Here is a 25,870-nt window from a genome sequence, read left to right on the forward strand (position 1 = left end):
AACTGAAATAAGAATATTAAATCCTTATTAGCACATTAGCACTACTGTTACCCAAGTATCAGGTTCCTTTCCAAAAGCTGTGAACGAAAAGACACAATACTTTGCTTTTTTTAAGCTGGTTAGCCTCTTTTTTTTTTTTTTTTTGGTAAAAAAAGTAAAAGTGTCCCCATTTTCAAAATCTAAGGCATGAAAACTTTTCAGAGGAGATACCACTTATTATCTAAATAATATCTTTAATTTTTTTCCTAACAAAAGCAAAACCATACCAAGAAACTGAATTTTTATCAGGAAATAAAAAGGAGAGAGCATGATAGGTGTACTTAGACACAGAAGCATCATCATGTCCAAGTATTCAAAAACTGTGACTGAAATCCCAAGAAACGTGAAATTAAAACCAGACTGAACAGCCTTCTGACCTTTTAATCTTTTAGGATGCCTACCCTGCTCCTCCTCTTCCCCAAGCATCTGTTAGGACTACTGTAAGTCAGCACACTGGGCTGCAGGGACATTTGCTTGAAAAAGTACGTCATTGCATTCTGACAGTTTCTTTGTAGGATCATCGACAGCCAACGTTCAGTTTTAAATACAGACTTAAACATGTTGTCTGTCTTTCAGTCAATACACAGATGTTGACCTTCTCCTGTTGCTGGGGTATGCAAAGCTGACGTGCTGTCCTTTTTGAACAATGGGAACTCTTTTCCAGCTTTCCACTCCACCTCCTTTCGTGCTGTTCTCTCCTTTTCCTCTTGCACTACTCTCCTGCTGCCACATGCTTCCTTCTACTCCTCTCAGCTGTTGCCAAATGATGACAATTTTTTTTTCTGTCACTTTTATGCTCCTTTTTTACTCTCTCCTGCTATGATGTTTATTATATGACAAACATTTCCATAAGGTGACCTCATTCCATTTCCCTTGGAACAGCACAGTCCATCCTTGTTGAGGACAGGCATGGAAAATGGTAACAATTTTGCAGTAAAGCAAATGTCATGAGTTTAAAGGCAGGAACTAAAAATTAATTAAAATACTGAAAAGTTGAGGGATTCAGGATAATTAATTTAACTTCAGGGAGTCTACTTTTATATTTGAATTATGTAAGACATAGATCTTAAAAACCATGCAGAATATACCAAATAGTAGCAAGAGGTACAACTATATTTGTTATCTACCAAACCAAATGCCCAATAGAATATAATAGATTAGATTATATTCTCATCTTTTGCCTATACCTTTCAGAACTGTTTCAACACGTGACCTAGAGTTCAGAGAGTGATGTAAAATAGTACGTATGTTTTCTTTTGCATCCAAGTTTTATACAAACGTCTGTGAAGTTGCTTTCGTACTAATGGAGTTTCTTGGTTTCATCTGCATTCTATTTAGATTAATAGATTCTCGCTATGGGTTTAGAAAAGTGATCTACCTAAGAAACAGCTCTCCTTAATATTTACGAAGCCTGCAACTTCTGCAGTCTCTAGCGCAGGATAAGCTTGTCCTACTCCCCTGCTGCGGCACGAGCCACACACAAGAGGAGTCCAGCCGCAGCGCTCGGCCGCTGTGCTGCCGCATCCAGTGGAGCCCAGCAGCGTGATTCACCTGCAGCTGCCTGCAACTAGCTCTGACCAAGCTGTGGGCATGGGCAGGAGGGTGGCCACATCCCGGACTCCTCCACATCTGCACTGGAGGACTGGCTATCCGATTTGTTCAGATGCTGCTGTGGTGGCTGTATGTAGTCATGGATGTACAGGGGAAAAGAGGAGCTGGACCGACCGTGCACTGAACCCTTTCCTCCAACATACATTTCTCTCCAGTCTTGTTTTCCAGTGTGAAGGAGTTTGAAATTACTGGCCATCATAGATCTGAACCCAGACTGGTTTGATTTCCTGCAGAACATCATGTCTTAAATCAAGATGCCCCAAACTACTAAGTAATCCAAAAGGATTTAAAATATCTACAGTGCACTGTTATAATCAACCTTTTAAAGTTATAAAAGATAAATTTCAACATAGCTCATTTTCAGGACTTAAGTTTACTTCTAACCATTTAAGGGCAAATGGCTCCATTTCATATATAAGATGCAGGTTTAAAAAATAAACCCCCAAAATCAAACAACTTGACTAAACTGTAGTAACTATTGTGCTCACGGCCAGAGCCGAAGTCCTGAACAAAAAATACAGGCTATGAAGCATGCTAAACAATTTATGGACCTGTTTCTCTTCTGCTTACTCCTTCAATCCAGTGCTGATGAAACATCTCTGTAATGCTCTTTAATTTTCTAAAATGGGAGAAAACTAAACCAGCAAATAAGGCTGATCAATTTTAGCTATCTCAGCTAAAGCAGGTCCCAGAAGAACCTGACAGTCGCCACACATGGTGTAAGGGAATGAGGACAGCCCAGGATGGGGAGAAGAAGACAGAGCTAGGGAGAGAAGCTGACCTTTTGGTGGCAGCAACCCACTAGATGGGCTCAGCTGTGAAACTTTGGCTTAGCCCATAAAGACTATAAAAAATTAGTCTTATAATTTCACATTTACCACAGGTTACTAAGCACATATTCAAATATTGCTGTTTTGATGCAAGGTAATTCCTTACATGGCATGTCCCAGAGTTAAAGCACAGAAATAAAGGTATGACAGCATTGTGCTTTGGACTCTATCCACATGCTGGTGGCTTCATCCTTCTGCCTCCAAATTACTTTGAATTAACAGACCACAGTAGGACATATTACTCATAAAATGTGAACCTCCAACTATCTACCCCTGGAGATACACATTTGGCTTCTGGTTTTAATAAGTAAAGAAAATTTTTTTTGTGAAAGAAATTACATTATTACAATGTAAGCTGAGAGCCCCTTTTTGCCATCCTTACATCTAAATCTAACTAGTACTACTCATAAGAATAGGCACTACTGGGAAATCAAAGGGAAAGAATCTGATACGCCAATAGTCAAGGGGTAAATTTTCTAAATACAGTCTCTCCAGTCCCATGCAGATGACATTTTCTGGTCTAGACTGAACACTTAAACTCTTGTAGTAAAACACATATGAAATTGTAGGCTGAGTTATTAAAGGTAACCATAATGTTTTATCTGTGGGAATTACTCAGAGACACCTTTAGTTTTAAATAGAAATGTAAGAATACTTTTAGCACTCAGGTATATATTCTTTCTGTTCTTTACAAATACTTTTTCCTTTAAGAGAGATTTCTAGTCTGGAGGCAGGAAGATAAACCCTGACATGTCTGTCACCTGTGGTGACCTCTGTATGACCAGGTTTTCTCTGTTCATTTATCTTACTGTAGTGAGAAAACATAATGCAAAGGAACATAAGGAATAATTTGTATGTTGAATATGAATATATGAATGCTACTGGAGGGTGCTAAAGCTGCTTTGATAGGATGGCTGGGGTACGCTGTGATAAGCAAAAATTCTTTTCAACCATGAAGTTCTCAGTGCGCTACATACCTTTGTGAAGTTTTTCTGTCTTATAAGGAATAAGGAATTGGATGTAAGGTTGTTCAAAAAGTCATGCAGAGAAATTTTATTGTTATGATGAGCCAGCTTAAAGCTAAATTTCATATCAGTTATTATATCTCACAACCACATTGCTCTTCCAGTTCTGGAAAAGGGTTAATCCTTCTGCTTTCATCAAAATATGATGTCTCTTGTCCATTACACATAAACCTTTGACAATTAAAACCAATGGAAGACAGTAGCAGACATCCCGTGTTTATAACAATGACATAAAAGTGCTCAACAAACAATTCCAACAAGGTGCTATTTTCATTTAGTTCATCATTTTCAAGAGATATGGCTTGTTTCCATTTTATCCTTAAGCATGTATGAACAGACAATACAATAATTACCTATGTAATTATATGATACCATATAGAAATATTATTACATATAGGAAATGAGAAAAAAATGCAGATTTTTAAAAAAGGCTATAATAAAATATTTTGCTGACAATAAAAAGTTACAATGGGAACAAAGTTAGGAAAACCAAAAGAAACAGACTAACAAAAGGTGGAAGGTACGTAACAGTGACAAAGATGTGCAAAAGAAGGAGAAATAGAAATATGCCTTGTTCCTTTTTACAAGGTAGAAATCATATATTTTTGTATCTCATCACATCATTTTTTAAAATCTAAGTTGAAACTCAAAACACAATGAAAAAAATACCAATGTACGCATTAAGCATTACAAATTAAAAGCTATTCGCAGACCAGTTGACCTGCCATAAATTGTGGACTTCAGTCCTCAGGCAAACAAAAGAAAAACAACTGCATTCCAGCTTCAGAAAAAACTGTATCACCCCAGGCTAAACTCAAACCACTGTTAATAATCTAAGTATTTTCTCCATCCTCAGTGTTAATATGAATTTTACTCCTTTCATGAACTACTAAGTAAACAAAACAGGTCTATAAAAGAGGATAAGCTCAAATAGCTATACTTAGAAGATAAAGATTTCCTGTACATCTACAAATAATCAACAGCCATCTGCCAATGGTATCTTACATTCTCAACTAGGAAAAAATATGCTTTCTTTACTACTACAGAAAGCAGTTCCATATTTTAATGCTTTGAGCTCAAATAAATAAGTAGCACTGTTCCTCCTTGCCCACTTTACAACATTTTAATAGACCTTTCGACTAACTTGGCACTGTCCACCTCTCACGCCACATCTGCTTAAAGCTCCTGCAGCCAAAATAAACATGTTGTGCTTCATGAGCAAAGGCCGGTTTGGGAAGAGAAATTTACTAGCTGACCATATATAACTAAGTTGGAATGGCTAAATTAGCAATGGGAAAATATTTCTAGTCTGTCACCTTTTCCAGGTTGAAGGTTACCCTCCTTTCTCTCTCTCACTATAAATACATATACACACACATACATAAATATAGAATTTGATTTGCTTTTAGTAACAGAAAATGAAGATCATATGAAATAACAAAACTGAGCCACAAACTTGCCAGCCTTTCACAATAATATTTAGAAGAAAAATGGTTTCAGGCAAAAATCATATTACAAAGTTTTCCCAACAAAAGATTTTTTTGAATGAAATGCCTTTTAAAAAGAAACCCAGATTTTAAAACATTATTGAGATTTCTTGCCATTTGTGGGGGACAGAGGGAATTTAGTTACTGAGGAATATAATGACATTTTCCAACCATGTCATTTTATCTCCATACACATAAAAACAATCACATCTTGCATATAACTGCTTCTACTGCTCTTTCAAGGCCTAACAGCTCATTTCTAACACTGCATTAGTAGCACTATAAATTAATGCACTACTGCTAAGTAGTTCTATGTTTCCCTTAGGCTATTTCGGAAGCTTTAACTAAACCATGACAGGGTGAAAACTATGCATAGATGAACTGCAAATTCATAGACTGAACTAGGTTTTAAGTTGTAGCAGCACTAAACAATTTAGACACTTCCTTTTTTTTTTTTAAAGTCAATACCTACTTTGGGCAAATCCATACTCCACTGAATTAAGTCAGGCTATTATAAAACACCTAGTTATAACCAATGTTGCAAGTATCAAAGCTGTGGTTGGTCCTGAAACAAGGCATATTTATAGTGCTTTCTGTTCCTCCACATTTTTTGATGTATAACTATACCTATTTATCTAACTGCAACAGCTAGAAAAAGTAAAAAACCTTTCAGGACTGATTAGCTTGGATACATATATATATATATTTTTAATTCTCATCAAATTCTCTTTTGAGTCCCAAAATTTGTCTTTTATAATAGTGCTGCTGATGTAATAGTAGATGCTACTTCTCCCAACCCATGTTTGGAGGCTCCTCCTGCCATAAATCAGCCCCCAAATATTGCTTCTATCAGTAGAGCATCAAATGTATTTTTAAAAGATAAATTAAACTGTCTTCTGTGACTCTTGACCTTCTTTATGGAGGGGAAAAAAAGCACCATCATACTAACCAAAAAGATAATTGTTCTCCGAATCACGTGAGTAGTTTGTGCGATTATATGGGGGCTGTTCGTGTGCTGTAAGCAGAACTTGTTCAGCTGAATCAGTAACTAAAAGCATGAGTCAACTTTTGAGCTAAAGAAGATGGCTCTTATACTATTATCTGGACTAGCCTTTTCAGGAGACAAAGACTAATGCTACCTAATGTCACTTACACAAATATTTAGCTGTTCACATTGTCTAGGGTGTAAAGCAGGGCTTTTGATATATCTACCTTTCCAGAATACTAACACAAACTACATCTATTTAAAATGAGGAAAGACAACAGCTCTAGAGTTCTTCTTGGGGATGACACTGAGGTGTTTTTTGGTTTTTTTTTTTTTGGGGTTTTTTTTTTTTTTTTTTTTTTTTTTTTAATCTATGTGAGTCATGGAGGCTATGGTAAAATCTCTCTTGATACAAAGGAAGCATTTATTTTCTATATAGAAGGGGACCTTTAATTCAAAAGGACTCATGTCCTCTTTTCAGTCTTTACTCTTTGTAAAAACTGCAGTAGCTCCAATTTCTCAGAAAAAAGTATTTCATATATAAGTTTAACTACAACAGATGTTCTCTGCTAAAAGGAAAAATATCTGCTTTTCCAATGGGTGTGGGAGTATTTATCTTTCACTTTCTTTAAAATCGCTCAATCACCAAGTTCTAGGAACACTGTGTAACAGACACCAAAGCTGTTCTCTCTGGATTCACTGCTTCATAGCATACTCCATAAACTGTTATGCATCTTTGTTACAAACCTTACCATTTGCCACATACCAACCACCATATTTTGCCATTCAGAATGAAGTTCTTCTGTTCAAAATCATAAGCACACACAATAGAATTTCCAGCATCCCTACTCATCCAGCTCCAAAGCTGCTTTCGCCTAAGCTCACAACAGAGAACTGCTGTGTGGAGGAGGCTCCTGCCAATTCCCAGTTTTCTATGCTCTGGCATTTTGATGGAAATAGTTTGGTGTAAAAGAAAAAGTTCTCTTCCCTTTCCAGCAGCATTCTTCTTCCACTCTTCCCATATTCTGTAACGGTACAAATATTTCTTTTTGCTGTAATTTGATTATTTTTAGGTGACCAGAACTGGCAGTTCTACACAATCTGTTGGACACAGCAGAGATATCTACACAGGCAGGTGCAACCAGACTCTGCTTACACCCTGGGCTGGCTGCATACAAAGCAGTGCTGGCCTAGAAGCAGCCGCATCAGTATGGATGTCCCCTCACTAACACATGTATCAGTGCTCAGGTGCTGCACTACTCTAGGACGATCACGTAACTTCCAGTCAAGACCTGCTTCACATCCAGCCGGCTTCTGCAGAAGTGCAAGAGCCTGGTGCCAGCTGTATAGACACGTCCAATGTGCTCAGAGGCCCAAATATCAAAAAGCAGAATTTGCTTTGTGTAGCTGGCCAGAGGCATGAAATATGCTGAGGAGCATCCTCTTGTAAAGCTGCAGCTGCTAGAGAAGAGGCAAGCTCCCAATAACTGAAGTACAACAAATCTAACGGGGTCAGCTAGGTATTAGCAATGGAAGATCTGATGTAGCACTTGCGAAGAGTTAATAATGACAGTCAGAGGAAAAGTACAACCTGCTACCACGGTCTCAAATAGAAATCAGCATCCCAAATTTATTTGTGTGCATTTGGCAAGTCACAGAAAGGGTTTTATATCCACTCTTCTGGCCAAAAAAAAAAAGGAGCTGTTTTGGTGTCTCTTAGCAGAACTTGCCAGATGCAAGTTCAGTCATGCATCTGTCAATGGAAACACTGTGAAATGCTTCATGTAGGTCATGTAGGCTTTGGGCCTGCCAGACTTGACAGCATTCCTTTGTTGACTTGTATTTGCTGCCACAGCCTTAGTTCTACCTTAGCCTTTCCTGTTTAAACTCATTTTCCAGCTTGAAAGATACACTTCAGACTAATTTAGCAGACTATCCTAATAGAAAGCCTTTGACAAGGGCAGTACTTTTGTCAATATGGACAAAGTCAGGATCCAACAGACTCCACTTACAAGACGCAGGGGGCCAGACTAGACATTTGCTCTGGTGAACAGTACAGTCTGTCATTCTGCTCCCCATCATTTGCAAAGGGGATGAGTTTTCGTGTACAGAGCCTGAAATAATTTTGAAACTACTTGCAATTTTGCTTTTGGGAACAACCCTGTTCTGAAGCATAACAAATGAGTTAGCCAAGCTGTATACATAAAAGCATTAATTAATAATTCTCAAAAGATGATTACATTGTTTAAAACTGTTTTGGAAAAGAGAAAAGAAAAAAGAAGATACTTGAAAAAGCAAAGATTTGGAAGCACCTAAGGGTGAAGTCTCAAGAACAGTTCAAGGAATGTCCCTCCTTTGATAAGGAAAAAATGTTCCTCTTTCTTTTGAATTTGCAGATAAACATATTAAATAGAATTTTTAAAAAGTTTTGCTATAGCTTACCTAGCACTGATAGATATCTCTTGATGTCAATTAGTATAAAAGTCAATTTTTTCATTCAGGAACTAGTTGAATTCACAGTTTAGAAATAAATGGTTTTATATATTCTATGTAATTTCATAATTTTGTCTGGATTAATTTTTTACATCATTTTTCCAAAATGAATGAATATTTTACAGTAAAAATTGAATTTATTATTTTTATATATGGCCTGAAAATGGTGTTGGAAACAAATACTGAAAATTAGGTGATGTGAGATAACTTTTCAACTCTGTATACACAAAGGATGTCTGTTATATAAAAGCATATTTGTAAAGTTTATTTGTACAAGTCTATTATCCAATTTGTATATCTATATACAGTATATGCATATATATACACATGTATATATTAATAGCAACACATGTGCTGTACCCAAAGGACAGAATATACATCATATTCAAACAAGCAGCAAAAAGACAGGATAAAAATCTGATCAAAACAAAAAGAAAGATATGAAAATGGAACCATCAAACTAATTTTTAAAGCAGTATTTGAGAGAGAGAGAAAAAGTGTTCTCAAAATACTAAACTATGAAAAATCAAGTTCCTTTGGAGATACAGGACAGATTCTGTGTCTGAAGTAGCCATCTATGATAATTCCTGATGCTTAGATTCTCCCAAATCAAAATGAGGCCATATAGTTTTACAAAGTTCCCTTTCTTTCCTGCCAAACATTCGAAAGATGTGATAACAAATCATCTAAAGGGAGCTCCCTTAAGTGGTGTGAAGTAGGAGTTCTCCTCCCGAGAATCAGGAGCAGTGTGTGAAGCAACCAGAGTAACCCACAGCTAAATAAAGGCTAGGATGTTGTGTCCTTAAAGATACGCTTTGGACAGAAACAGAAGCTACTGGGCAAGCTTCTTTGGTTTGTGTTATGACAGTCAGAATGAGTTATTGTAACAAGCCAGTCTGGCTTTAGCCACTGAAAATATTTAAAATTATGTTTTGCTCAAGGGATAATAAGCTGGAGACACATGTCAAGACTCCAGAGAATTATTGGGAAACCTGGTAGTGATTTCTCAGACAGCAAGAAGGCTCTTCAGTCTCACTGAGTTTAAATAAAATTGAAGAAAACAAGTGACTGAGTAACTGCAAGAAGAAACCTGAAACGAGTGGCATATCATAAAAATATCCATATTTGTTTCCTGCTGGAAGAAGCTCCTGTCAAGTTTATGGACATAAACAAAAGAAAAGTGCCCTGAATTCCAAAGCTGACCTGATCGAGCAGACAGCATTCTTGGGCTGTCATCACAGCAGAAAGATTTCATCACAAGCCTGAGTCACTCTGCAGCTTCTCAGAGCTAAGAGCCAAGAAGTAGGTTGTTCTTTTTTGTGTGTGTACAAGCAAAATAAATGAGAAATTTAAAACTTATTTTTTATCCAGTACATCCAGACTAGTACTCAAACTCAGATGATCTTCAGTTCTGCTGAATGGGAAAGATGTTATTTAAGACAAGACAGACTGAAAATTCTGCTCTCAGACAGCATGACAGAAACTATAATAATAAAATTAGAAAATCCAAAGCTTTCACCTAGCATAGATTCCTTCTGAAGTTTCAGGATTGCTGGCTTTTGTCTCAGGTTGCATTTTCATAGGAAGACATTTTAAAGTGAGTCAATGGACAGACCAGCATCTTTGGTGGTCTAATGTTAAATATTGAGTTTTGGATATAGTGTTTTTGAACAGATGTAAAATATGACCTAAACTATGAGCTAGTTAAATTAGTCTATTTAAAAGCAGTGATTCTATGTCAATATGGTCAGACAATTTGCAGCAAGAATATAGTGTACAATGCAGCAGTTTCTTGCTATCTAAAGCCTCTATTCTAGTCAAAAATGTATTTCCACCTCTGTCTGGGCCTCATTTTTCAAAAAAGGACTCTCACCCTACTCATGCTGCTTGGCTCCAAGGAACCCCTGCTTGATAATGCATGAGCATCAAGAGCTGATATAAGGAGCAGCAACAAATTCTTCCACCCATGCCATGCTGAATGGCACAGATAGAACACAGTAAATAGTAAGAGAAAGCATCAGGTACACAGAGAAGCAGACAGCAAAGCTAAAGGTATGGAAGATGGAAGGAAATGCATACAAAGAATCGCTGAAAGACAGACATAAGCCTTCATTTCTAAAATCTATTGCTTGCATGTTTTATGTATGAAATGTGCAGTGTTCACATTTCTAATTAAAAGTTAACTGTCTTCTCCATTTACAGTCACTTCCACCAGCCACCTGGAGAAAGGCATGCATCTGAAATCTTATCTCCAGCCTCATCTGAGGACAGCAATTAGTTGCCTCTATAAAAGTGGTATTCAGTGAAACTGCCTCCAACACGTAGGAGTGAGGCTGAGGCATATGAGCTTCAGTGTCTCACTGCCTAAATGGAGGTAATTTTGTGAGTACCTCAAGCACCTACAAAACTTAAGTCAAAATGTATGGTGCCTAACAAGGCAGAAGTTTCTAAAGGGATCAGTTTTACTGATCTGAGATAGCACTCTGCAATCAGCACACCTACTCAAATCCCTTTCAGTGTTATATTTTCCAGTAGAAACTAATCCACGCTTTGTTTTCAGAATTAAGAACTTCAATGCTTAGAGAAATTGATTAAGGCCTACACAGCGAGTTTATTTTTATGAGAATGGGGCTAAAAATTTCTGTCAGCATGCCCTCTTTTTTTGCCTTCTCATAACCTGACCAAACTAGAGTCAATTTTCTCCCTCATTTCTCTTCTGCTTCTGCCGTTTATTGCTGAGCAGTCATGACTCCTGCCCTTGGAGCAAATCCCATTCTGCTCTACTCTGGCCCCCTGACACCGGCTGCTTCCTGACTGGAAGGGGAGGTAAAACATATCCCTAATTTTCTGAGTTACAGATCCTGTCTGACAACACAGGCTTCCCAGATGACAGTAGTACACAGTAATTCCGAGGTCTTTGAGAGAGGATCTACACTTTAGCTTACCTATGAAACAAAACTTCCTGAAATTGTTTTGTTTACTGCACATGAGCACCATGACTTCATGGTGCACAGTACACAGGCAGCAAGGCCAAACCTCTTTGGATAGCATTGGACCTGTGGGCTATGTCTAAGTAAACTAAGAGACAACAGTATGAACCGAGCACACTGATAGATGAACATCCGTACTTTTATTTACCATTTTAGCTACTGCCATTGAAACAGCAGTGGTCATCTATATCTATATCTCTGCCTCATTGGCATCCAAGATTCCTGGCATAAGGGCACTAAGAAAAGCTGGAAGTCTGTATAATCATGAAAATCCTCAGTACCTGCCTAACCACAATATCCAGGAGGAAACAAAGGGCAGGGAAAAAAAACACCCACAAAACACCCCCCGCCCCTGAAAATAACCACAGAAAAAAGGCTATCTAATAGTTATATTCTGATTACTTTAAGAGGTGAAGCCAAAGAGTGATCACCTATGCATATGTGCAGAGCTTTCAAACTCTAATCCTCTCTCTGTACTTGCATGCTGTAATGGCCAAAAAGTTTCCAGAAGCATCTCACAATCCCCGCTCCCCAAACGGATGCGCCCCAAGAAGATATATTGATATTCCTAACTATATTTATAGTCCTCTACAGATTATTCTGTTATACATATACATAGGAGGATACAACATTAATAGCGCAATCAGCTCCAAAACATAGAGTATAGAAAGCACTTCAAAGTCTTCATATTGAAGGACAATAACTAAAACTCAGAGCAAACATTCTGTACTAGACTAAAGAAAACAAATGCCAGACCTTGGGAAAACAGAATTCAAAAAACGAGTTCTTACCAATTTTGCTGTTGTTTTTTATACTTCAAAAGTAAAAAACACTGTTCTTCAAAAAGAGCCAGGAACATTGCAATACTCATCTTTAAAAGGTTCTCCAGATGCAAACTTCATAAATGATTGGGATGAAGAAGAGAAGAAATCCCACTGGGAAGAGATGGCAAGCCTGAAGCTGGTGTACTTGTGAATTCAAACTTTTCCAAAGCACTGTTTTCTTACTCTTAGAACTGTTTGGCAAGAAGTTCTCAGAGGAAGGCAAATATCAGTAAGGAGGGAGAATGCAGAGATAAGCGATCATGCTTTAAATTATAGAATTATAAAGGACACATATGAAACATTTGTATTCTTGGCTTTTTTTCTTGTGAAGATTTCATTTTAATTCACAGTAATCTAGACTAATACACAGCACTTTCAACACCAGTTTTTGTAGATTAAACAGCTTTTAATGATAATATTAAATATTACGTCTTTGATAGTAAGTAAAGACTGTGAAAGTAGTTTTCCTCAAAACAAAAAACCTGGTACCCTGAATTGTAAAAGCGTAAGAGAAAAGAGCTTAACCATTAAAATAATTACCTGATGTTATAACAGTTTGCTTCATCTCTAGCAGGAAGTGTGAGGTTTCCTCAAAATTAGGTTTTCAGACAACTAAAACGTTGCCAAATTTTCACAAGTCCAACTCCAATTTCTTATGCCTCAGGCTTTTGTTTTTTCAGAAGGATCTGTTTAAAACTGTTTGTCCATTCTTAAATAAAAATATTAGGGGAAAAAAAGCCTCTACCCTAGTTCTCTACATCCATCTTGCAAAGCAGCTTTAAGTCCATCATTCCTTCCATAGGTTTGGAATGTCACATAGAATCATAGAATCATTTAGGTTGGAAAAGACCTTCAAGATCATCGAGTCCAGCCATCAACCATGCCCACTAAACCATGTTATGGAGTACCTCGTCTACGCACTTTTTGAGTACCTCCAGAGATGGTGACTCAACCACTTCCCTGGGCAGCCTATTCCAGTGTCTGAACATTTACATTTTGGTGTAATTACATACTGGCGTAATGTGCAAAATATCCATTCTGCCACTGCCATGAAATTCCGTACAATTATTACAAATTTCAGATTGCATTTGCACAATAAAGACTTATTAGAGTTTGGCACCTAAATGCTCCAAAGACCCTATCTATATGTTCAGGCCCTGAGGCCTCACACCTACTTATCTGCTTAACAGACCACTCTCCGAAAGAAAGAGACTGTATTTCTTTTGGAAGAGCAAGTAACAGAATGTAACTGCATATGCTTTGTCCCCCAAGCACAAGAACACCAAATTGAGATGATTCTTATGTGCCTTCCCGGCACATGGAGTAAATGCAGAAGAGGAAGAAAGTGCTGCTCTGTAGGGGTACAGGGAGCTGGTAAAGTTTTGATAGGCCATAAGCTTGACTGCAGAAACTTAGAACTAAGTTCTTATGACTCTGTTTATAAATTCATTTTCTGCTAAGTACAAATTTGGGCCATACACATCCTTTAAAAACATCAGAGGCCTGATCCACATTTACATAAGCCAGTGTAGACCCCACTGCCAAAAAAAAAGGGCATATTTTAGCTCACAGGCCACTGTGCCGTCATCTTAAATGTAACTAGATGCTATCAGTCCCTGGTGATAAGTTGTTTGTTGAGACTTGGACAACCCTACAGTCCTTTCCTGAACATAAGTATAACTGAGGACAAAAAAAAAAGTTTTGCTTCAGTAGACATTTTAGATGTAGGCCATAAAGTAACTCCAAACACAAAATGTAGTTTTGTTAACTATCACTTTTTTTGCAGTTGTATGCATTTAAGTATTCAAAATAACTGCCCACAGCTATTAGACACAAAAAAGCACACGCGTCCATGCACCTGAGGTGTCATACTGGTCGTTCAAGTAACCTAGGAATGAAGGACTCCAAGGACAGCATGTTAACAACTCAGGAGAGAGGCTTCTCCCAGGGCTTTGAATGAACAGCCTGAGGCAGTTTTCCATCAGAACAGCCAGATGGTAGTGTGGCTCGCACTATGTTTCAGGAGAAGGACAGTTTAAAAATATTGGAATGTTAACTTCCTCTCTACTCTTGAAGTTGCAGAAGTCAACTCTCAACCAAAATAGATATTCTAAGCCTTTACCGCTATGATTGTTTTTGACTTTTCATTCTCAAAAGACCAAGATCCTGAGTTCCCATGAGACCATTTAGCCCTAACTGGGAGATTGATAGGTAATATCACTGTGACAGCTTCTAATCAAATTCTCTAGAAACTACAGATTGTTTTCTTAGAGAGTATGATTCTTTACAGCAAGGGCTTTCTCTGCTTCTAAAAGATGATCCAGTAGAAGTTTAAATAGTTCAAAGCAGTTTTAGAAAGAACATGACAAAACCACGTTCATTACCCCCATTATGTTTGTGAAATAGATCTTCCTTTGCCAATGCAAAAGTTTGTCTTATTTTTATTTGGCATTTCTGATCCCTAGAAACTGGAAAAGGTATTAAAATTATCCTATACTATTATTAAATAGTTTAAGGTTGTCCAGAGATTATTTCACATCTTAAAGAAATGCTGCTCATGCTCCTGCCAGCTCTCAGTTTCCCAGCAGTGTTGACACTACCTACATGACTAGCCTAAATATATTTTCCCTTAAAGTACCTGCAAACTATTGGTGCACAGACAAACAAAAAAACCTGTTCTAAATGACAGGAGTGTCTCAGGGACAGAGTACTGCATGAAGGCCTCAGAGGGAGAAGTCTGGCAGAAACTTAGCATAGTTCACATAAACATCCTGCGGTCACCAGCACAGCCCAAGGTAGAATCCAACTCTGAAACCCAATACAATTTATGTACACAGGATATACCAGAAAAGATCTGGATTTAGACAGGTATAAAAAGGAACCAGGTAGAAAATATGCTAGTAATGTTAATTTTACTTTTACTTACTAATATGTAGGTAAGCAAATACATCCCACCACAGGTCTATAGACACAGATGGTCTATTTTTTGAAACAATAAGCTCTCTCTGAATGACCTAACATGCATTTGTGGTGACCTAGTATTTCAATGGACAAACACTGTTATGTTTAGGTCCTGAAAAATGGAGAATGTTTAAAGATGCTCAGCTTCATATAAAAATATTTCAAGCTTGTAAATGAAAGGTTTTCAATCCAAAAACCAAATTCCAAATCTCATTCCTGTAACTTCTACTGAATTTGCAGATGGATCTTCTGTACATAAGGATCCTTTTTCATTCTACTGCATCTAAATCTAATACTGAAATTTATTTCTCACTTACCCAAAAAACGTGAAGTATCTTTAGAAAAAAAAACACGCCAGCATGCAGAATGAGATTGCAAATATAAAGACAGAATTTTGCCTTGTTTCTAGTATAGAATCAGATAACCAGATACTAATTGGATAAGCCATGCAATGGCAATAAGGCAATGTTGAATTGACTCTACCAGATTTAATAATAAATTATGTGATGAAACTAGCATGAATGAAATGTATCAAGCAAACCGTAGGTACCATATCAAGTAACAGCATTCATTTTAGTCCTAGCTTCCCAGATTCCACACTTTTTTTGGTTGAAAAATAGTTTAGAGTAACATGGCAAGCTATCTCAGAACCTTCAGGGTTTATATACATCCTCCCTTATTTTCTATATGTTAAAAAGCCCTCCTAATCATCATATGATATTTTTTCCCTCTGCAGACAAGTAGTTATACTAGCTCTCAAACTGGAAACTACAGCTTGCAGGTGGCTAAATCTTTGCACCATTTGAGTAGTCTGGAATACGTGTTAGGGAAGACAGCCACTTGTTTAAGTTGCACCCCTCTTCATTTCTGTCTGAGGTGAACCTGTGAAGAAATCCAAGATACTTGGAGTAGATGTTCACTACAGATCTTGGATCAGCTTTCACTCCCTTAGATTTTAATGCTATAGCTGCAGCGATTAGATATATTCTCAAGCCAGGCAAAATACATTTAAAAAAATACCATTTTAAAGCTCTAATCAGAAACATAGAACTGATGCAATCTGGACAACAGACCTCCTTTGCCAAAGGTTTTCTAAAGTTGACTCTCAAGCACTGTAGAGTCCTCTCAGTAGTGAGAATAAAATGACATGAAACTATAGCAGTTTCATACTCAAACTATAGCGAGTTTCAAACCTCAGTCACAACAGTGTAATATATAGCAAAATGAGTAGATCCATCAGTATTCCTAAGATGCAAATGCACAGTACACAATCTCAAACTAGTCATAGGTGGAGATTGCTCATTCCCACAACAGCTTGGAGCACAGCGCAAGCTAACCACAAGGCATTTACCCTGCTTTTCCCTCTGGTTTTGTAGCAGCTCAACACAGGTTGCAGCCAGACTGCTAAGTAGAATAAAACTGCTTCAGCTTTTCAGCACTAAGGTCCAACAGCCTGCATAAAGCCAGAAAGGCTAGGTTCAGGCCCAGGTTAAGGCACCTACATTTAAGGCAGTTTAATTTCCACCTCAGCTGTACCCAAACACCATTTATTTCTCTTGATTTTATGTATTACGCAGGCTTACATTCACCTAGTATGGTGACCTGCTCAGAGGTCTTCCTCATTTCATGAAAGTTTGATCAGAAAACAGATGAGCTAAGCACCAGGAGTTGCAGTGTCCTCCTTTTTTTATATCTTGTGTTATTAAAGAAACCCACAGGTTCTACAAGAATTCCTCAAGAAAGGAATGAGATAAACATAAAATTCAGACTCCACACCACAGTCTCGACTATGTGACACAGATCAATGACTCCTTCCCTCCATATCCCATTTCCTATCCTATAGGACTCTATTTCTCACCCCTATTTTGAAGTCCTAACTCTTTATCTTGGTTATTGCAGATTGGTGGAAGACTTCTTCCACTCCAGACCTGTAGCAATACCAGCGTGTCAGAAAACCTTCCTTGAAATCTGGTATCAGTCTTCTGCTGTAGCATATGTTATTGGCAGCAGCTGCTGACAGCAGAGCAGCCTCTTCCTCACTTAGGGACCATGAGTTGTTTAACAAAAGGAGTCTCAGACGCTTTACCTTTATCTACATTCCTAGCTAAGCTACTGCCAGAGAAACTGTTTCAAGAACAAAAACTGGCTATTAGTTACAGATCACACAGAAGAAAACAGCTCATCTGTTAATAAATCAGATGGGGACCTGGCATTTGTGGATTCAGTTCCCTGCCTCTCACCTTCTCTGATCTTTAGCAACTCTGTTAAGGCTTAAGCACATTCACATTACAGCACTTTAACCACATATAATCCAAGCAGCCATTACCTTTCCATGGCTATATTCTTAAGCTGTGACAATTACAAAGTGAAAGGTACAGTCAATTTTCTGTGAACGTCTGGAAAGGTTTAATGGCTTCAGTGGAACTTGGACACCTAAATACAAGAGTAACAGACTCAAAATCTTAAAACACTTAATTTCTGCTTGCAAAGTTACCCACTTTTACTTCTGTATGCAGCAGAAATACATCAGGCTCTTATCCCTTAACTCCGTGGAGATCCTTGCTTACATCTCACCATCAATGGGTGCAGAAGTCATCTAACATCACCTCCAGCAGGAGTCCAATTTTTGTTTTTATTTTTCCACCATTTACCACAGTAACAGCAGGGTCAGAAAGCATCACCATTGAAAACAAGCTGGCAGTTTGGTCAGGTTATCTATCATGAGTTTCAAGAGTCCCTATACTTCCCTAGTATCTGGATAATTTTTTGTATCAGTAGCTTGGGAAGTATTTACCTGCTGCACATATGAACCAGTTTCATATAACTATCTTTCAATCCTCAAATCTTTGAGTGTGAGACCCTACTGGTTAAAGTACTTTAAAAAAATCATCCTTCACATTCATGTGATTTTTCTCTTACAAAATGCAGGAGACATTGAAGCTTGTGGATTTGAGTCAGGTAACATGGTGTTACCTATAGAACTTCGTAGCCCTGAAGCATTTTCTGTAATAATAAAAGCAGCCACTTCATTAGCACTTTATTACAAGCAGGTAATTATGACTCTCCTTTATGACAATATAATGCTTGTAAAAATCCAGTCTCAGCTACGTGAAACTAAAAGCAGTCCTATTAATAATCATCAGGAAAAATTAGGCTCCATGGACTCAAGCTTATTTTGCATAAGGGAAAGAGTATAGAAAGTTTATATGTACCCACCAACATAACATTCCTAAGTTTCATTTAAATCAGTTAAGAGAGAACAGCAATATTTAAAATGCCAGACTTAAAAAACCAAACAAATCCCTTATTTTTAAAGTGAACTCAGACAACTTTTATTTGTTCTGGCTGTAAAAGTCTGGATTTTTTTTTTCCCCTCCACCTTTGGCACCTGTTTTTAAACAGGAAAGTTTAAAAACAACTCTATGCCAATTGTCCAAACCACTGCAGGTAGTAAGGTCAATGAATGAGACTATTCAGCACACTGGCTACCTGCTCCAGTGGGTACACTTGAAAAAGCAGCTCAGTTACACCTATTTTTCAACAACTGGTTGGAAGAGTCCCCTAATTATGGGATACCTGAGGAAGCTGCTTGAACTTTTTCACCTTTGGGAAAGTATGAGTTGTTCCCACCCTTCTTTTACCATGGCTTCTACTTTATTCACTGTGGTCCAGGGGAGTCTGACAGAAACCTTGAGAACAGCAGGCACAGAGACAGAACAAAATATTAAATAATCTAATAAGAGAAAAATAGAGCATGAATTAAAGAAAACAAAAATAATCCTCCCCAGGAAAATACGACTATTCAGCATTTTTACATTTTTATGTGAATGCTCTTTTTACTGTTATATATCAGGTTTTTAAACAAGAACATCAGGAACTTACTAAAAAAAGAAAGAACACTTGCAGTAATCTCTAAAGACCAATTATGTATATCAGGTGTTTAAAAATCATTTAACATCCTGCGAAATGATGTGGACCTATGGAAAACAAGCATCCCTCCTTCTGTCACTCCCAGGAAAGTTTGATTTCATTTTAGTCCAAATCAAGTTCTTACTAACTCAGCTTACAGAAAAGCTTCATAAACCATTGTATTGACACAACTGAGAATGCAATCAACATCAGGCAGGAGGCTAGAAATAAGCATCTTCAGCTAGAAGGAACTGGAAATCTCTTTACCTGGTTGTGTTTAAGCAGCTCCAGAAACAGTTTTGTGGAACCCGCTCATCAGAATCCAAAGTCAAATTTTCATATTTGCTTACGCTATTCAATGATCAGGCCCCTTGAAAATTATTTTTCCTGAACTGTGCACAATGTTAACTAGATACTTCTTCTCTTCACCTCCATCAGGAAGATGCAAGTCCTGCCATCATGTGCATGTTTACACTTTTAAACAAATCTAGTGAAAACCCAAAACTTCAAATATATAAACATTTATGCTATTTAATCAGAAAAGCATTTGTGGTAGAAAGGATGAATATAAATATATAAAACTAGCTTTGTGTTTTCAGTATCTTGAAAACTGATCAGTTTTCATTTAAAGCCACACATCTGATATGTTTCAAATTAATGCATTCATTTGAACAATATTTGTTGGTTTTGCTTTCAGAGACGGAGGAGGGAGGAATAAGGTCAGGCCAGCAGCATACCCAAAGTACAGGAAAACATCTTTCCTAACACCAGTACTTCTGTTTGATATCTTTTACTCTTGTATTGCAAATTCTCTAAGATGGGTGAAGATTATCTTATCTTTATACAAGCACAATGAAATGGGGCCATAAACGATGCAGAGTTGTTAGAAAGCATTCATCAATAATACTATCTGACTCTGAGGAACGTATAATCAGAAATTAAAGTCAGTCTCAAAGCTTTCTCTATAGCCTATGTGGAAAACATATTTTCCTGAGGTTTCAGAATGGTCATTCAGTGTCTCGGCAAGTTAACTCAGTCAGAATACAACTATAAATACATAAATGGGTGTCATCTATTCAAATATACTGCTATACTAAATAGAGCTCTTGCGATCAAGTTACCTGAGCTGAACAGAACAAACTGGTCAGCAGTCAGTTTTGCAGTGCCAGGATAAATACAGAACATCTTTCTGTTACTACTTGAAAGTAGGACATTTATTCAACCACAAGTATAAATGTTAGAAGTATAAGAACTTTAAATCTATAAAAAGACTAGTAGGGGACTATAGGAGTAACACAGTTTCTTTTGTTTTGTTTGTTTAAAGAGAGAATTCTTTATTGTATCTCAAAATACAAATATAGATAGGACTGTGCAGCCCTGCAAATTACCTCAACAAGCCTCCTTTAATTACAAAAGATAACATGCATTCTGAAACTCAAAAGAAATCTTATTTATTTTGCAATTAGCAAGGTAAATTCTTTCTTCACCAAGATGTTTTCCAGTCCTGTGCAGTCCAAGTGGCTAGAGTTGAAACAGAAAATACCCTCCATGTAAATACAAAGTAACAATAATTACAAACCAAACCAAACAACAACAAAAACAGAACACCCCACCCCAGATTTCCCACAGCTATTGAACTCACAACTTTTCCCGCTTCCCATTTCTTTGGGTTCATTTGACTGTGAGCAGGAAGAAGCTGAAAACCCTCCGTATTAATTTTCCCCATCAAGGTACAGTGGAACACTTTGTTCCTCTGCACTGCCATTGCGGGCTTACCTGGCTGCTATCACGGGAGCGTGCAAACACTCTTCACCATTGCGTGACGGAATGGGAGAGAGGACAGTTTTAAACCATGTTGCTGAGATGATTTAGGAGTTTCCAGAGTGTCATAAAGTGCACCACAAACTAGGAAACCCAATTACTCCTTTAATTCCATGGCAGGCTTTCAAACTCCTTCAAAATTCCTAAGCACCTTTCCCTGAGAACTTAAAATTGGAGACTGGAGAATTTCTTCACCAGAGATGGTGCTACAAGCTATTAGAGTTCTTTGCAAAATGATAGCTACCATGAGTGTTGGGTATAAGCACTTTTAACAGAGGAAAACTTGTCACAGACTAGGGTAGAGTCTTCAAAGTTTACTTCAGGCAGGTAACAAAATTGGAACTGACATCATCAGAAAGCACTAGTCATACATACTGCACCAGAAGCAGCAAAATAATTGTGTCCACTTAACAGTGTTGAGATTTTATGTCATCAATAAAAAGTTACTCCCAATTTTTCAGACTACTTTTTAAACCACAGGAAAAATCTCCCACCAACACATTCTTGCCTCTTTCTTCACAGCTGAGATTACTTTAGGTAATCTCAAACTTAAGGAGTAAACCTCCCCCCTCACCCCCCCGGTTCCTTGGGTACCACATTTTAACATAAATAGTAATTATAAACTACAAAAAATGCAGGATTAAGACTAAAAGGCAATTATTAAAAATAAGACAAATTCCAAGTTAAAAGTTGTGAATTATTACTTTCAAAGAACTTGGTTCCTTGAAACTAAGCACATGGTTTCTGCTTAGATGGTGCAAAAATCAAGATCACATACTCTAGGTCAAAACAATAAATCTAAGCATATTCACACTGAAAATCCTCAGCATCAGGAACATATTAATCCAGTTCCCAACTACGACAAGGACCTAACCCAACCTTTCTCTGAGTTTTGCTTCTCCTCTTTCCTTTCTTTGGGGTGGGATTAGGGTGGGGATGGGGTGTGTGACAGGGAGTGGTTGCTTGGTTATTACAATTTATGCTTAATTAATTAAGATGTTCTTCCTCGTAAGCAGTTGCTTATCGTGGGACTCATTCAAGTCACCTTGTGAGAAACTTGCAGGATTGTGGTGAAAGTCAGTTCCCAGTTCCCAAATAATGGTGTCACTTCCATGTTACTTATGCATGTGTTTTCACTGATTCTGTGGGAGTAAGGCACTGAAGCAACAGGGGGTTTTGGAAAGCCTGTGCGACTGCATGCTTTCCAAGAACAAACTGAACAGTCAGTCAGCAATTATGATGAAACACTGCAGACTGCTGCGAATAGCGTTAAAGACTCTGCAATACCAGTACCTACTTCCTATGGTCCAGAGAAACTCTATTTTGAGTCTTTTTATTGCAGTCAAGCTTAGGACTTAAGCTGGTGCATCGCTATAACATCTACCATGGCTACCTTTACATGGGAAGAAGCAGCCAATACATAACTAGAAAGCAAGTTCTGGAGCAGTGCAATGGATCAAACGTTACTCCTGACTATTATGGTAGTAGGACAGGGGGAGCAGGAGGGAGCAAAGACACCTTCATTTGTAAGCAAAGACAACTTTCTAAATGTATAATTATAAAATAAAAGCGCCTAAATGTTTATACTTTGAAAACAGGTATGCAAATAACCTTTCTTGTTTAAAATGTGCTGTTACTGTAAATACATATACACAAGTGTGTCTACTGCATGTATTTTTGCACGTGCAAATATATACCAAAGCCTACCTTTCATATGCATGCTTAGAGCTAGATGTCTGTTAGTGCTCTGCCAATAGGAAATATCCACAGCAACAGGGAAAACATACAAAAGCAGTGAACTCCAATTCTACCTCAATTTCCCATACCCACAAAAAACAAAACCTCAAACCAAAGAAGTAGCATAAGATAGCACAATAGGGTGGAGCTCAGGTTAAACATAAGGACAACAGGTTTGCCTGTATATACCTTTTGACCCCACAATCATCCCTATTTACGCAGACACACACACAGATTATTCACCTTCCTGCCCAGAAGGAGCCAAGGCAGGAAGTGAGGCTGCTGGGCAAATATCAGTGTACATTATTGGTGATTCTCTAACATAAGTGCGCCTGCTTTGGGGGTATTTATGAATTAGGCTAGAAATTAGCACAAAATTGTGTGTGCATAAAACTGTTGCCTGCTGTTCTTAACTTTCTTAACCAAATATTGTCAAATTAGCAACAACCACACTTCCCACTGAGGGCTGCATATTTAAATGTTTTAAAATCAAAAGCTATTTTTGGGTTTATGTGAACCAAAAAAAGGGGCTGGAGTTGCATTTCTTTAAGGAGGAAATAAACTCTATGCCCATATATTTGCTGCCTCTGTCAAAAGTGGATGACTGGATTCTCACTTGAATTTGTAGAGACTAATTTTTAAAGGAAGCACCTTGAGAAGTTACACAAACAACTTGAGGACAAAGCTTCCTTCTCCAAAAGATTAAAAGGAACAGAATGCATATATGGGGAGTAGAAATGCCATCTCAGTTGGGCAAACATTCTCTGAAAACCCCTGACCAGATTGGGCACGCAAGCTTAATGGAGAAAGCAGGCTTCAATCTGAAGACCCCTGTAGCAGAAAGGGTTTATTTACAAAAATGGAACATAGTGTTGTTTAGAGGACGGCTTAGGAAGAAGAATAGAAGAAAAGAACTGTTCAACAATACATTAAATAAATTATTGCAGCAGTCTAAGTCACAACATTAATACAGCCCTCTAGTAAGCAAAGGTATTAGCACAATTGTAAGCAGAATAGACTTGATGGTCCATTGGTCTCTTTCAGTACAGTAACTTGTGTTCTAGGATATTTGCCATAATACATAAAAGCCAAAAAAGTTGTCACTTGAAGAGTGTGGAATTAAACAAAGACACAAAGCAGGTAAAATTCAGCCCACGTTAACCTGTCATTCCATAGGATAGCTGCACAGCTCAGGGCCACCAGCTCAGTTCTTTGGTTGGAACAGTAACAGGTGTCCCTTCTATACCTACCATGCATGAGAACTCACAGTAACGCACACTATTTATTAGTATTCCTACAAGATAACATGCTAGTACCCTTGCCTGATTACAGTATTTCTACTATTGGTATTAGGATATGGGTGCATACGTGTGCTTCTGCATAGATATTGCCTGTACCTCACCAAAAGGCTCCCTAGACAGCTTCCACAAATGGCATAAATTAACTTGAAAAATAAATACGTGCTTACTTCATCAGGACAGTAACTTGTAGCACATGCTCAGCTTCCTTTAGTAACAACACATATAGTTTATCTTTGATTTTCCACTGATTTTCAGTACAAGGGAAACAAAGTATTTCAAACTCATCCAAAAATCTCCTACAAGACTGAATACCATATAACAACATCAAAGAAGTCTGTAACTGGCAAAGGAGTTTTAATACACAGATAATTTATATGTAGGTATTTTTGCTGAGAATGTTTGATAAAAGCAAAGTGTACTATATATTTAGTTGTATTGGTTTCATCCTAAATGAGAAATGTTTGTTTCTTCTCTCTTGTTTTGGCCTTTGATCTTAAATGAAGTTTCAGAGTCCCAAACAATTCAAGGACTGAAAGTTACTGCCTATTTAGTACTGAACACTAATCAAAGTGATGCTGAAACACTGTAAGATTCCATTATTTATTAAAAAAAAAAAGTCACAATGTGTGGATACAGTCTATTAAGCAAGACTGGTTTAACAAACTTTCTTAATGGCTAAAACCAGTTTATAACCTGAAGGAAAAAAAAAAAAGAAAAAAGAGATAAACTGAAATCAAGTTTGATCCACCAACAGTAAAACAGCAGTAGTTTAAGTTTACTAAACTGAAACCATTTAATAGGAAAAACATGATCTAGTAAAAGTACAGCAATAACTGCCTTTGATTGAACAAATCTTAAAAAAAAAGTTTATTGCTGACTGCACAAAAGCTCAAAAAAGCTCCATCAGCCCCAAACATCAGCCTGTATAACACTTTCAAATTTAAGCAGTATGGATTTCAAAGCATTTGTTACAACTACACACAATGAAGTTCTCATTGTGTAAGGTAAGCTTGCATTTCAAGAATTCATAATACAGAAACATTACTTGCAGAATACATCATATACATAGTACTGTACCTCTGGCATCAAAACAGAAGTCTAGAAATATAATGTGAAGATAACAATCTCCTAAAATAATAAAAGTAATCTTCAGGTTATCACACAACTCCCTTATTAACATCTTAACTGATTTTAAGTTCTTCACTTGTATCCCAATGGACAATTACTCACATGAGTAGTCTCTATAGACTTTAGTGGGGTTACTCCTGAAAGCAACAGCTCACCAAAATCAAAATGTATAGTTCTTTCCTGAAAACATTTACAGAGAAATCCAAATGAAGCCCTTGGGTAACATTGGAAAAAATCATGAACTTGTAAGTAAGGTTGGTAATTCTTTCTCAGTTCTAAAAACAGAGGGGCTGTAAAATTTTAGAAAATACAAGGTATGAGCAATACAATTTCATCAACAGTAAGAAATCCAAGGGGCAGGAAAAAAAAAAACCCACAACAACAAAAAAACCTTAACAGGATCTAGGATGACTGCCCAAAATAGATTTGCCCACCCCTAAAAAACACACATATACACACAGATAATTACTGCTTACTGATTTTTGGGGAGGAGCTTATGCCCAGCAGTCACCCAACTGGGGGAAAATTGTATAAATACTCAAGGGTGACACTTGAAATCATCAGCTTCTGCTCACTCACCAGTGGCAGAAGAACTCCTCAATAGAGGAGGATTCACTGCTCTACCACTCTGCACTGGAGCTCCACAACATCTTGGTATGTTAATGATTTCATTTCATTCTATTTGGTTTTGAAGGTAACTTCTACAGGATAAATGTTTTCTGGCTCAAA

The 25,870-nt window shown here is 37.4% G+C and overlaps 1 protein-coding gene across 1 annotated transcript in view; it reads right to left on the minus strand.

Moving 5' to 3' along the window:
* NT5DC1 (5'-nucleotidase domain containing 1) overlaps positions 1–25,870 on the minus strand; it is a 148,881-nt gene that overhangs the window by 98,455 nt on the left and 24,556 nt on the right. The window lies entirely within an intron of this gene.

The sequence above is a fragment of the Haliaeetus leucocephalus genome, unplaced genomic scaffold, assembly GCF_000737465.1.
Source record: "Haliaeetus leucocephalus isolate CR32 unplaced genomic scaffold, Haliaeetus_leucocephalus-4.0 Scaffold384, whole genome shotgun sequence".
NCBI lineage: Eukaryota > Metazoa > Chordata > Aves > Accipitriformes > Accipitridae > Haliaeetus > Haliaeetus leucocephalus.